The sequence below is a fragment of the Cyprinodon variegatus genome, unplaced genomic scaffold (assembly GCF_000732505.1).
Source record: "Cyprinodon variegatus isolate N-32 unplaced genomic scaffold, C_variegatus-1.0 Scaffold457, whole genome shotgun sequence".
NCBI classification, from domain to species: domain Eukaryota; kingdom Metazoa; phylum Chordata; class Actinopteri; order Cyprinodontiformes; family Cyprinodontidae; genus Cyprinodon; species Cyprinodon variegatus.
Genome location: NW_015150910.1, coordinates 547,418 through 562,372, shown reverse-complemented (window position 1 = coordinate 562,372; position 14,955 = coordinate 547,418). Strand labels below are relative to the sequence as shown.

Below are 14,955 nucleotides of genomic sequence, written 5' to 3'. Positions count from 1 at the left end.
TACCGGTATATATATATATAATATATATATATATATATATATATATATATATATATATATATATATATATATATATATATATATATATATTATATATATAAACCAACAAAGTTATACTTTTAAAGCTGAAACTCAGTTTTTCTATCCTTTGAAAATTAGCTCATTATGAATTGATTTATTGATTTTAATGGGGGGTTTGAATAACATTTGCCTTAACAGCTGTTAACTTATTGGGAAGCTCTTAGTATGTGTTTTGTACATAAACATCATCAAACAATTACATACTCATTTTAAGAAAACAGCCATAAACCCAATGTGAATGTCATAACAATTTAAAAGCTGTAAAATAGCATTTGCATAAACTGCTTGTTCTTTAGGATTATAGCTCTAGGACTGGATGAAAGCCTCATGCTGTGATACAAAGTAATCCTGATTTATAGTAAATGAAGAGGCTTTGAGAGCTTTCAACTGAAGAGAAAATATTAAATCTGCTTGGTAATCAGAAACTTTGAACTATACCTTTAAGAAATGATTAACAAATAAAAGGGATGTGCTGCAGTACAGAGACCAAAAATATTGTCTACTTGCTGGAAAAAAAGTATGTAATTATTTGAAAAATCTTGTAGTAAGTGCAATGTAATTTCATATTTGTGTAAATTGCCATCATGGCTTTGAATGAAACGTGAAACTCAGATAATTGATGGCTGCACTGTTCTGTATAATCGGTGTCTATCATTTTGTACCGTACCCAATGATTTGTAAAGTTCAGCATTTTTAGACAAAGTAAAAGAGACAAATGATCTGAAACAGCCTCTATGCTTTTTCCTTTTGTGTCCTCTAGATGGCAGGTGAGATTAATTTAAAGTGAAACATGGTGTTACCTACTTCCTGTCTCTTTGCACTCCTTATTCTAACATGTAGCAAACCAAAACTCTTGTTGCACATGTAGGACTCTGCATACTATGTGTCTGCAATGAGGCATCAAGCTGGCAGACATCTCAGATCACATTCTGAGCTACTGGAAACGATGCAGAAGAGACTGAGGAATATGCAGCCTGTGTGCTGTGCGGGCAATGAAAGGCCAGGCCTGCTCTGCTTCTCATCTCCCCCCTGAGGCTGTATGACCCAGAATAATATCAAGCACAAAGTTTGCTTTCTGGGGCTGCTGAAAAGTTGCAGACACCTCGTCCTACATAGAGGACAGACCATTTATCACTCTGCTCTGCCTCTCCAGTCCCAGTTCTGCTTCTTCTTCTCTTCTTCCTTTCATCTATTGTGCCGTTTTTTTGCCTACTAATGATCCCCTAAGTAAACCTTTACGCATTTTGTCATTTTACAGCCGCATTACCTCATGTATTTAATTTGGATTTTGTGTGACAAATTAAACCAAAGCATTGCATATTTTTAAAGAGGAAGCACCATGAAACCTGGTTTTCAAATGCACAGCAAACATTTGTATTCAACATTCTTCTCTTTTATACCTCAAAATCCAGCTTAGCCAATTGCCTTCAGAAAACACCTAGAAAGTAAATACAGTTTACCTTTGTGTAATTGATTTCATAGAAGTGATACATAATTGAAAAGACATTGTTTAAATGAAGAACATCTCAAGAGAGCAAATAAGTTAAAGACAGTGCTGTGGTCAGATAAGACCAAATGTTTAGTTTCTGCCTACATGCAGAAAGCTCCAAATATTCACCCCTATAACATCCCACACTGTAGTGGGAGCCTCTGCTTTTTTCAGCAGAGACAGGAAACCTGCTCCAAGTCAATGGGGAGATGAACTAAGGTAGACACAAAAAACACAAAGTTTGCAAAAACCTGAGAATGTTAATCTTCCAGTATGAAAAGGGGATAAATATTTAGCAAGACCTGCAATGTAAGGTTTAAATAAGAGTATATTCATAGATTAGAACAGTCAATTCAAAGTCCAGACCTAAATGCATTAAAGATAGTGCCAATACTTTGAAATGGATGTTCACAGAAGCTCTCCAGTCTGACAGAGCTTAAGCAATAAGGCAGTTAAGAACTACACAAATGTTTTAGTTTCTTTAAGTGTGAAACTAGAAGAGGCAATGAACGGTTGTTCTATAAAAATTGAATTCAGTAGCGCTGAATTCAAATCAATGGCATACAGTTCTAATTTTCATTTGTGAAGCATTTTTAAAACTACTTGTCATTTACTTCCGTTTTATAAGTCTCTGCTACTTTGTATTTGTAATGTGAAGAAATCCAAATGAGTGGTGCGACAGGACAAAATGTGGAAGTAGCTCTTTAGAGTTCAGTGCATCTTGCAAATGGAAGCCTTCATGTTTTTTCCTCTCAGGCTGAAGAGGTTTTTAAGGTTCAAACAAAATACAGACTGATTTCTTTAAATTTATCAGGCAGTGAGCATTAGCAAAGAAGACCTTTGCTGTTTGACTTCTTAACTTCTGCTTTTATTGCTCATTAAATGCAAAGAAAACACAGATGCAGGCTGCCCCTTTAATTCTTCCTATGATCCTATTAATTATGAAAACAAGCTATTAAAGTTAGCTGTTCCCACAGTGCTGTGGAATCTCTTTCACAGTCATAAAGCAATCTTTCTTGTACACCACTCTAGGCGGCAGCAAATGCAGAGAGAAGCAAATAATCGATTGTTCATGCAGCCCACTCAATAAGGTCAAATGCATTCAGCACTGTTATATATGCACAGCCTCAGGAGTCATTAAAGCTGCAGCAAACAGGCCAAAATATGTTTTGGAGCTGCACTTCCTCCTCTGTACCTTTTTTTTAAACAACAATTTGAACACCAGCTCATTTAAACTCTTCTAATCACAATTTAACATCAGCTGTCTCTGTCAGTCTGAGATGGCACAGCACTGTTTGAGGGTAGATGTTTTAAGCAGCGACACTGTGGCTTTTCCTCTTTCACACTGCTATGTGGGCAGCGCATCCTCAGCGGGATGAGCAGTGATTTTTTACAAAGTAGCTGGGTGTTCATTAGAAATGTCCTTGCCCTCTCGACATTGGTTTGACATTTCTGGGTTTGCACTTATATTGTTCCTTGTTTCTCTGCAGCCTTCTGAGATGCAGAAAGAGAATAGAAGGACATTCTCTTCTGTCCCAGTTTGCAAAGTCTTCACAGCCTACACCGCCAAGTCAGTGTTACACCTTTTCCACCTCCCTTGAAGCTTTAAATAGCCGTCTCTCCCTCAACAGGACAAATGTAGAGACATTAGCACATTCTGCACCGCAACTTGAGGATTTATCATCCTTGCTGCCTTTACAGTGTAATTTTTGGTTTATGTTGGTTAAATGAAAGCAGGATGAATGGGAAGACTTTATAATAAGAATAGAGTCTAATACCCCAATGAGTTTATGCATTAATCTACTGGAATATAAAAGTGTTACTACTGAGAAAACTCAAAACTTATTCTATTTTTTGCCACCAAAACTACCATCCAAAACTTTAACAGCCTCTTGATAACTATTACTTTAGATTTGTTTAAAAACTCGACTGCTACACCATAAGGTTGTGGTTTTATTGAAGGATGGAGGGAGTTATGGGGAGCAGCAAGGCAGATTAAAAACTCTTTTTATACTAGAAGCTGTTTCCAGGCAACCCTCAATGGCTTAGCAAATCATTGCTTCAGCTAAAAAACACATAAGCTCCAAGCATACTTTATAGCAAAATATGTCCCTTTTATCCTTTTATCTGTTTTTTATTTTTCTAAAAATTTTAATTTTATTTATATTAATATCAGCCAAAGAAAGAAAAGGAAACATGGAATGCACCTTGCAAAGTAATGATTTTTAAAAATTAAATATACACCTGATTACTCTCTGACTTATAGAATCAAGAAATGAAACATAAGCGAAAATTCAATCTAGAAGACTCGGCTTCTCAGCTTCTCGGCTTCACCTGAACCACCTGTGATGTCCTTCGTTCAGCTTCAGCCAATCAACTCAGGGGCCGCACCTTCTCTGAAGCCAATCATCTAGCAAGATCCCTTCATTTAGCTCCAGGCTCAGCTTCTCTCTCCCGCATGCAAGCGAACCTTCACCCACCTCCTTCCCATCTCCTCCCTCATTCTCAGTCCCTCTCATCCTCTGGCTTATTCCACCACCAGTTTCCAGGCATTGGGGAAGACCACACTAATCCTTTTCCTACATTACTCATCCAAGTGAATGTCGATTCTCAGCAATAAAGTCTTCCTCCAAAGAAGTTATTTCATTTCTGTCCTCCATCTCCCCAAAAACACTCGGCAGATGGCTGCTAAAACTGAGCCTTGTTCTGTTTGAGGTTCCTTCCTGTTAAATGGGAGCTTTCCTCTCCACTGTCCCTGCATGCATACTCAGTGTTAGGGATTGCAGAAAGTCAATAAGTCTTCATAATCAGCTGGTTTTCCTTAGATAGAAACTTTTTTAAGAATGTGATTGTTTACCTGTATGAATAAATTGAATAATACTTTTCTAACTGTAGCTTTTCTCTGTGTGAGTTTCTCTATTTAGGCTCTATTTAAATAGCACCTGTCTGACAGCATGATGTAGACTAACTGATCTTGAGGTTGTTCTTTGTTTGCTTATTCTAAATCTAAAATTCATACCTCTGCTTTATCTAAACAATTTCTGTTTAAAATATAAAAGTTGTTTTTTTCCCTCTACACAACCTTTTAGTTTGTTAGTGATTCTTTATCAAACTCCTGCTGGGATACAACGCTCATTTTGGTGACTAATGTTTTTTTTCCTTGCAGCCCTGTAATGCTGATTGTTGTATTTCAGCATTCCTCTGTTCCTGGATTTATGAACATGAACACCAGCTTAACACAACACAAGCTCTACTGTTATTGAAAGCTCCTGTTATTAACTTTCTGCAGCCTGCAGACCTGAGAGTGCAGGGAATCTTTGTTGTCAAATACAGCGAAAACTTGCAGTTCTGCTGATTTCCACCATTCAGGCATCACCTCGCTGAATGTTCATTAGCAGAGCTCAAATAATTTCAACATATTTAAGCCTGTTTTTCTCACCAAGGAGAAACAATCCTTTTAAGGGTATGAGAAATCTCTTTCATTCAAACTGTGATTCACTCCCACAAACGTGTCATGGGGAGCTTAAAATAAAACTGTGCGCCCACACACCCCTCATCACTCATCTTATTGACTGGACAGCTGACTCTAATTTTACCTCCAAATTAACCGCATATTAAAGCGCGCTTAAAATTACAATATAGTAGATTTCAAAAACGAATCAAATAATTTTTTTTTGGCCTATTACAATATAGTAGATTTCAAAAACGAATCAAATAATTTTTTTTTGGCCTAATTTTTTCGGTTTACCCTTGGTATGGAAATCTGTCTGCATCTCGGATCACAGCAAGCATTTAAGCTCTTGCTCCTGAAATAGAACATGTTCCAATTTCAAAATCCCCAAATCCCAGATCATTTAAAATTCCTCAAACATTTAGATGTGAATGTGTATAAAATTTGGGGAAATCCCCTCTACAAACTTACATTATAAAATATGTATTTTTTAAAATCACACTCCCTGCAAGATGAAAATTATATGTAATGTTAAAAAAACTATCAAGTGATACAATTTCAAATGTATCATCTCTATGCTGAGGGAATTTCTATGTGGCTCTGCGGGCGCTTTCCAATTTCTGCGCACAAGGTTTAACATGCATCCCATGGTGTGTGATAGCATTGGCTATGTGAGGATATGTGTGTGGGTGTGTGTTCTACAGCAGGAACAGATCCAGCATGGTTTCTTGAGTTTTCAAGGCGGGTCTGTCAGAGCTAGTTTCCAACACACATACACACCTTGACTTCACTGTGCTGCAGACTTCCTGTCTGCCATGAGTCAGGAATGGCCTCTTATGTAAGTTCAGTTGGGAAAGGTAAGACCTGGCACACCTGTGTCTTGCAAGTCTCTCCATACCAGGTTCAGTTTTACATTTATATCCAGCAGCAAATACAAGCCAGTGTAAAAATGTAGCTTTGATTGTGAGTCATCCCCAGGAAATTTGTCATTCCTTATTTAAGGCTATTTTGGCTTCAAAATGTATTTCTTTAGTGTAATTAGATCAGAATAGCTCACTTGGCATAAAAAACCCTTATTTCTTTGCCTTTTGTATGTGTGTGTTATTGAGAGAGGAGGTGGACGCATGCAGAAAGGATCAGAAAGGAATATGGATCATTTGGCGTGCATATGTCTAAAGAAAGCTGAAATAATAATACAAGAGGCAAATCTGTCACCTCCACTTAGCGCCGGTCAGCCCACAAGATCTTGTTGCTCCAACCTCATAACTACCCCTGCAGACTTCAGTGGCACCCACGTGACTCCACCTCCTGCCACACAAAAACTAACTTCCCCCACATGCCAGAATGTAATCTAGGGCAGCAAATTCACCAGCAATGCAGATGTGAAGTTAAAGCTGCCAAGACAGTTGTTTCGCTTCCAGCCAGGTGAGCAACAGGTCTGCAGTGATGAATCTACACCACCACCCAGGGGGTGATATAGAAAACTACATACAAGACTAAGAAATGTTAGTTTGTGTTGTTTTAATGTGGCTGCAGAGCAAATGAAACAAATCCNAAAAAAAAAAAAAAAAATTCTCCTTATAACTTTCAATTAAACCAGATATTATAACTGTGCGTTTTCCACTCAGTCTCTGAACAGAGAGGGTACAGATACAGTGTTTGCATTGCAGGTAAACGTCACGGCTTACAAAGAGGAGCGCCTTATGGCAAGCTGTTTAATCATACAATTGAGGGTGAGGGTTACGTATTCATTTGAACTGCTCCATGTGAAATTTGACACTACAGCTATTCTGAATGCAATTAGTCGTAATTGAGATGAACATTTTAAATATCTCAGACATCAATCTATCCCGGTAAAAGCAGGCCTACTTCAAAATCAGTATATCTGTATATTTATACACCAATGAATATGAACAGAAAATTTGATTTAAAAAGGTATGTTTTTGACTGGCAATTAATAAAGACCACATAATCCACCAATATTAAGTCCAAAGAAGTATTTTAGAATAAATTTATAGGTAATTTAGTTGATTTCATATTTGTTTTGTATTTTTTTAGTATTTCAAAGCAGATTAAACTTCATATGCAGTTATCCAAGCTCTGGTCCTAGTTTATAATACATTGTTGAGAATAATCATTAGAATACATCTATAGTCATTTTAATGACTATAGATAGAAACACTTTCTGAACCAAAATGCTTTTTGAAAGCTTCAGACTTGAAAAGAGATCATGCTCACTCAGTTTTACCCAGGTTTACATATTTTGTCCCTTAAACTATCCTAATGTATAACTTCTGATCAACTAAGAACATTCTTACACAACCCCAGTTCACCTCAGGAAGAAGGAACAAACCTGCAACAACTATGTACTGAAATAATTGTGATGTTATAAACACAGAAAACAGCTGATGAATCTGTGGGTTTAAGCAAAAAAAAGAGCACTCATCTTCCAGTTTTCGCTGGATCTGAGAAGCATTTTGATCAGCAGAATTTTGATAAAAATAAAATTCAGAGGATAGCGTAAAAATAACAAAATAAAGAACTCAAAGGATCATCTCACAATTCCCGAAAACATTTTGGTATTTCCAGACCCATAGAAAAATATTATGTGGGCTCATAAGATAAAATTTGAAACCTTTTGGGAAATGTAACATCTTGCAACTGTTAAAAAAACCAACATGAAATATGGCTCTGGAGTGGAGCTTTATTGATTTGGAGCATACTTTTAAAAAGTTAGGGGCTAATATATGATATGGTAATTCGGCCTGCCATACAGGTGCCACACTTCCTCAACACAGAATCACAGAGCGAAAAACCGAGAGGAAGAAAAGAGTAACTTTCATGAAGCTGTGGTGAAGAAGAGGCGCAGCTGACTTTGCAGTACGAGGTGAGCTTGCTGTAATACTGGATTTTTATCTTACTTTATCAAAGTTCGAGCCTATTGGGGTTTCGTTTTGATAGAAAACTGGTTCAAAGAGCGCTCATAAAGGTAGCTGTATGTCTCCTTCTGCGTCTTTCATCTGTTGAGGAACAAACTGTAATCGTTGACTTAGGGCAGGCGCTGGAGTTATTTTCTAAAAAGTACATGTTCTGTCAGGTCTCTTTAAATAAAACGCTGCAAATTGAGACTTATATAGAAACAAACGAACTATAATAAAGGGATTATCCAGCATTAACTTTTTTATTGGAAGAGTTCTCTGTCGCCTATTTTTGTAAACTAAATTATCGGGACGGGTTCGGGGATTTGTCAGACTGAGCGATGACGCTGGAACAATATCAGTATCGACAGGTGAGGCAGTCATCCAGACTGTTTACAATAGGATAAACTCTACATTTGAGATGGAAGATGAAGGGCATACAACATGGCATACGGAAGTTCGGGATGACAACATGGACGGGGTGCAGAACCTAAAAGACAAACAAAAAAAACAGACCTGTCATAAAGACACTGGCTGCAGGGTGATGATGTTTGAATCCGTGTCAGTCAACTGACAAGCGACCACATCCGCTGTTGCATAAACAGAGAATCAGATGCACAAGCTGAAATGATTGGCAGTTTACTTTGGGTGATCATGATCGAGATTTAATTGATAATTTATAGGTGTCTGGACCTGCCGTTTCTGTCATCTATTATTGCTGTAATTTGATGGCTGAGTCACTCAGAAATAGAGGTTCTAGTTTAAACTAAACCATGTATTGTTGTTCAGCTTCTGTCATCTGAAGGGACAGCTCAGGATTTCTGTTATAGGTAAGGTAAGGTATAAGGTATTTTAGCTAAAGAAATTCTCAGAGTATAGAAAAGTTGCATCAAAATGCAATTTAATCAAATTGAAATGAGATTTATGCAAAAATGTGAATTTAAGCATATTGCAATCTGAAAAACTCACACTAAGAGAAAAGACAATTAGGAGAAATGTATTGATACAAGACTTAGGCAGGAAACATAGCGCTTAATTTTGATAGATATGCATGAACAGGAGCAAAGAATAGGGCTGTTTCCCTCCAGGCCTGAAACTGGTGGTGGAGTGGAGATAGATGAAGTTGGTCAGTCTGTAGACTGCTGGTTAGGGGGACGGTCTGCTGAGCTTCATGGGGAGATCCAGTGGATTGCGTGAGCTGATACTAGAGCTTCACTCAGGGACCTGGAAGATGGAAGTCCAGTTGGATAACACAGGTTGAGAGAACTTGTCCATGATGAGCAAGCATGAAGCGACAGTGGAGAGGAAAAACTCCCTGTTGGGAAGAAACCTCTGGCAGAACCAGGCTTAACATGGCAGTCTTCATTTTATGGAGCCTAGGCTCCATAAAATGCAAATTATTTATTTTTTATTAAAAAAATACCTTTGCGACTTCTAAATTATATTATATATACTATGTAGCACCATGGTCGTGGCACAATGTTCAAAACTCTCTGCAATTACGGACTCTTATTCCGCTACAGCATTTTAAATCACTATTGAAAACCGCTTGCACAGAGAATTGTAACTGGTATTCTAGAGTCTAGTTTATGAATGATTTTATTATGTTGTCCTGTTTTCTTATGTCTTACTGTATTGCTGCCTCTTGGCCAGGTCTCCCTCGAAAAAGAGATTTTCTCTCAAGGGACTTCCTGGTAATATAAAGGTTAAATAAAAATAAATAAATACATAAATGTAATAGGTAATGTTGTTATTTATAATAACATAATTATATTGTTTAATTAGTATTAAAATTCTGATACACAGACTCGAGCAAATATTTTTGATGCAAAATTTTGTAACTGTTTTATGCAAACCTGTTTATTGTGCTGTCTTTGCAATTTAGTGTTGTAAAATGAGCTGGTTAGTTGGTCATGTTATCAGCTCTGGTACCTTACAGACATTTGGCTGCTTTATTTTTTAAAAGTGATACCTTGAATAATACATGAGTGGTGCTTCTTTATTTTATGTATAATGACTTTAGTTGATTTTCAGCATCGGTATTTCTTCAAAAACTCTAATTAGTTGTATGTGTAGGGGAGGTAAAAATTACTTACCCTATTTCAGCCAGCTGGCAGGCAGTGCATGGTTAGAGGCACACTGATTATCTAGCATTTCATTAGGACCTCAAACGGTTGGTATGGAATTACATAAAACCTCTATTGGTTTAAAGTCATATCAGAACTAGATACTAGTAGCTGGTACATGCCTAGTTATCACTTCTAGTGTCCCACCAGCATTAAATTAGTTTCCTTAGTGTTCTCATTTGGTCTCAGTCCAGATTAGTTGCTCCTAAGGTTAACTGTAAAACCATATGAGGACCTAAGACCAGAGTGGATGCCAGTGGAAATTTGTAAAAAGATCATGCTGGTTAATGTGAAAACAAGTACTTAAAACATTAATCAATGAGATAATTATCATTAGGAAGCTGATCACCATGTCCATGGAAAAAGTGATACTACGTGGCAAGTTAAGTTTATTTATGAAGCACATTTCAAAAGCAAGACAATTCAAAGAGCCTTAGATGGGACACGTTAAATAAAAAGCACATTGCAATGGCATAAAGGTAACACAAATAAATAACAAGCATAAAAGGAATAATGAACATTAGAATATTATATTAACAAAGAGCTAAAATGGTTGATGGAAAATAAAAAGGGAAGTTGCACTCCATACTTAAATAAATCAAATCTCATGCAAAAAAAATAAAAAAATAAAATCTTAATTTAAAATTTAGGGTTTTAGAGCTTCTTCAGTGTTCTTGGACTTTATTGCAGATTAGTGGAGCATAAGAACTAAAAGCTGTTGCTGCATGTTTGGTTCTGGTTCTGGGTATGCTTAGCAGACTTTAGTCAGAAGACCTGAGAGGTCTGGATAGTTGATCCAAACACAGCAAGTCTTTAATGTATTTTGGTGCGGGGCCATTCAATGATTTATGGACTAGCAGAAGTAATTCAAAGTCTGTTCTCTGAGATACAGAGAAGAGCTGGTCAAGGACGACCCAGTTTTCCTGGTGCTCTAATAAAATAAAGGGATCCAACAGTGTAGAATGCTGCCCTAGGTCCAATAGTACTACCTGGTTCTTCCAGGTTCCAGCAATGATTGACCTGTAATAAATGCGCATTAACATTTATGCGTTGAAATCAGATTTATTTTTAAACGGAAAAGAAAAGCAGCATGTTAAACAAAAATAGAACAGTTTTAACTATTTTCTTTTTTTTTTTTGGCACACTGAGATATTCTTATGTTGGATAAGTTCCATTCTCATTATGTGTTTCCTGGACAAATATCATAGTTCCTATGAAAAAAACCCCCAAAACATTGCACAAATCATCAGATTCTGGTAAAAGAGCGTCTAACAGGAACCTAACGACTTACATAATCATAATGTTCATTGAAATATTCATTACATTTGCATATGAATCCCTTAAAATTAATCGAGTTTGCAGTTAGTTTAAGATTATACTTCCGCTTCGTTTCTGGCTGCAAATTGTATAAACAAGAAGAGTTAGAGCAGTGAGATGTATGCTGCTTATAATCATAATTTTACAAAATATTTTCTAATCTATCCCTTTAGGTTTGACCACACCCTGTATTTTAGTTACTTGTTCATTTTTAGCTGAAGTAAAAGTTTAAAACCCATAGAAATGCAGGTATTTTCATTTTCTATGTAGAATTATACAACCTTTAGGCTTAGAGTCAGAGTTTTAGAGCTGCTATGTGTCAACTGTGGTAACAGTGTACAGGGATTTCTGCTCATAATTTAAGCATACACAAATAGTTTGGATTAAAACCTAAAATGTTACAGATTACTGTACGCTGCTTTGTGCAAAAGGAGCCGTGAACTTAACAGATGGGACAAATCGAAACGGCACAGAAAGCAGTCAATCACTACTGCCCTCAGTCACACAGTGTGCTTATTATTGATTAACTCTGAAAAATCCAATGACATCACTGCCAACAACAGGAGGGAGTGGAGTTGCTTTTCATCACGCTTTCTTCCTGGTGTACCACTCTTCTTTTGATTTGATGTGTTTTGGTTCTTTTTATTTTCCAGTCTCACGGGGGGGGGGGGGTGGGGGTGTTCTGAATACCATTCCGGGCTGAATGTGGAGCAATGCAAGCCTGGGTTTAGAATAGCAACATGTTAAAACTTGCACTGCCTTTGTAGTGAAGGCACACGCCTTCGCTGCTGAAACTGTAAACTAAAAGCAATGTGAAAAACAATAAACAGGAGCGGTGCTGATTAATTTGTTATGTGTAAAATTTTAAAAATGCTTATGCAAACCAACTTGGGAATTCCAAGCTAGCTTATAGCATTGGGAAACAATTTAATTTTAATCTCTGATTTGAAGGTATAGGTTAAATTCCAGCAGCAAATGAACAATGCAAGTTGTGCTGCTCTTCATACAGGCTGATTTTTTTGACTGTGTATTGTGTTTTCTCATCCAAACACAACTTTGTTTTTAAACGCATGTGAAATATTATCCGCCTGCTTTTCTGTGTGATGTTTTCATTCAGGGATTTTTGTGTGAAGGTTTCACTCTGATTCATCAAAAAGCCCTCAGTCCCGCCCTGCTGACACAGCACTCTTTTATTGTTGAGTGAAGCTGCAGGTGTTTTATATGCAGTTAATAATATGTTTTATGTGTGAGCTTTAAGATAGTTTTGCTTGGCTTTGATAGTGTTGGTGGAATTGGCATCTTGAGGCCTGTTATATAAAATCGAAGATAAGATATAAAGTCATGATTTTCCAGCTACCCTAATTAAGCCACAAACCGGTCGAATAAAAGCAGTAACACATTAGCTAGCACGATGGTTTATTCTGTACAGCTAGTCCGCTCCAGACCAGCTTACTCTCTCCTGGTGCCGTATCTGCTCAGTCAGTAGCACACAGAACAGAAAAAAAATTGTTTCGTCTGTGATATTATTACCCCATCTGCATAATCTGGTATTTTTTTCTAAACCTACATAAAAAATAATAATAATATGAACTTTTATACAGCCAATTTCTTAATAATTTTAACATTATTATTAGGGATGCACAATATAATCGGCCCCCTATCGGTATCGGCCTGTATCGGCCTTAAAACTGAATATCGGACATCGGCCACCCCACCGATATTTAACCCGATATTTGATCAGCTTCTGAGTTTCTAAAGTCTAAAAAAAAATAAAAATACTACTTCTTCTTTCTCCTCAAAAACTTCTTTTTTACAGACTTAAAAACTCCTAAAGATGAGGGAAAAAATATTGATACATTAAAATATCACAATATCTTCATATGCTGATATATTGCCATTTAAAAACACCATATCAATCTCTTTTACTAATGAAATATTGCTATATGTCATCATTATGCTACGAAATCCCCCGAAAATTCACAAAATTTTGCCATGTTGATATATTGACGCGGTATCGATCTATTTTACTAACAAAATCTCACAAGAATTTGCAAAATATCACGAGAGTTTCTAACAGAAAGATGAAATTTCACAAGATTTTGAAAGTAAAATAGATCGATACCGCGTTTTTAAAAATCAATTTGAGATCAGCATATGAAAATATATTTGAGTATATTATTTTTCAAAGTGTCAGAAATGGATAACAAAACTGCTATTTTCAGTGACTACTTATTTTTGTCCAGCTTTAACATCAGTATCGATATCGGTTATTGGCTACGAGTTTTAAAATATCGGCATATCGGATATCGGCCAAAATCCCAATATCGTGCATCCCTAATTATTATGGTAGCCTATACCATCCATCAATTTTCTAGCACGCTTATCCCAAGTGGGGTCGCGAGGGGTGCAGGTGCCTATCTCCAGTAGTCACGCTCACACTCACACCTAAGGGTGTCCTGTGGAGAAGCCAATTAACCTAACAGGTACGTTTTTGGACTGTGGGAGGAAGCCGGAGTACCCGGAGAGAACCCACACATGCTCAGGGAGAACATGCAAACTCTATGCAGAAAGACCCTGGGCTGGGAATTGAACCCAGAAATCTGTTTTTCTACTTTATAGAGAGACTTTTTTATGTACTTGGTAATGGTTTTCATATAAAGAGGAAATTACTTGAAATATTCAGTGGTTTAATACTGCCATATTGGCGTAAATGGGCAGAGAATTTTCTTTTCTTTTTTGTATTTTCTTAAAATATTTTAATAATTTAAAATGCCATCAGAGGGGTACAATTCAAACAAACCCTGAATATTTGCTTTGGATGACAATGACTGAAGCCACACAGGCACAAATTAACAGAAATTGGGGAAAATGCGGTCTTAATGCTAAGACACATTACATTTCAGCATCAGTTTAAAATAGGCATAATTTTTTGTATAACAGGAATGAGGGTCGTTAAAAGTATCCACACCCTGAAAAATATTGATACTTAAACTCTGTTTCCTGATATGATATTAATTTAATTATTAATATTACATTGTAGGTAAGGCTGTTGGCAGCAGCACACTTTATTGTTTCCTGGAACAACCAAGAGAATCTTTCAATGAGGCAACAAAATAAACAAAAACGTCCTTCTAAAAATGTTCCAAGCATAGAAGAAATGTCATGGAGTGCTCCAATTTCTTTAGATCTCATATGACCTGCTTCACTGACTTTGAAAGCAGCCCAGGATCCTTAAGAAACTTAAATAAGCCAGCAACGTCCTTATAGGGGCTGAAGCAAAACTCTGAGACACAATGCAAAGGCATAGCTGTATCTTAATTAGGGCTGCAACTAACGATTATTTTAAAAATCGATGAATCGGACGATTATTTTTTCGATTAATCGATGAATCGGACGATTATTTTTTCCATTAATCGATGAATCGGACGATTATTTTTTCGATTAATCGATGAATCGGACAAAAAATATTTTTTATATTAACCTCTTTATTCCAAAATAAACATTTTAGACAGAACAAACAGTACAGGTTGCTCATTAACTGTACTGGTGCAATATGAAAAATAAATGTTTGTG

The 14,955-nt window shown here is 36.6% G+C and overlaps 1 protein-coding gene across 1 annotated transcript in view; it reads left to right on the top strand.

The window, feature by feature from the left end:
• The first annotated feature begins 7,801 nt into the window (after positions 1–7,801).
• The window catches only part of prkcd (protein kinase C, delta), a 27,375-nt gene continuing 20,221 nt past the window's right edge, over positions 7,802–14,955 (top strand). The window contains exon 1 of the mRNA XM_015389416.1: positions 7,802–7,908. The gene's annotated coding sequence lies outside the window, so the exon portion shown is untranslated. The remainder of the gene's footprint in view (positions 7,909–14,955) is intronic.